We start from the raw sequence: 287 nt of genomic DNA, 5'->3' as shown, positions 1-287 counted from the left end.
GTGACCTTTTGAATCGACGGGTTTTGCTAGGAATGTGGGAGCAAACGCCTAGTGAAGATAGCATGCATAGGATGTGATAACACGCGTAGGATGTGATGATAACGTGTGTAGGATGTGAAGAGAGTATGTGTAGGACGGTCTACTTTTACGGTTACTATTCCTCATTTTGACTGATTTTCTCACTCGTCACACTGTTTCTTCCGCATTCTCTAATTCCATTATAACGTAACGTGTTCCGAGGTAATCGTATCTGTGCATATGTCATCTTATTCCCCCGCGTTTAATCC

This window comes from Penaeus monodon, chromosome 28, assembly GCF_015228065.2.
Source record: "Penaeus monodon isolate SGIC_2016 chromosome 28, NSTDA_Pmon_1, whole genome shotgun sequence".
NCBI lineage: Eukaryota > Metazoa > Arthropoda > Malacostraca > Decapoda > Penaeidae > Penaeus > Penaeus monodon.
This window is presented reverse-complemented; position numbering follows the sequence as displayed.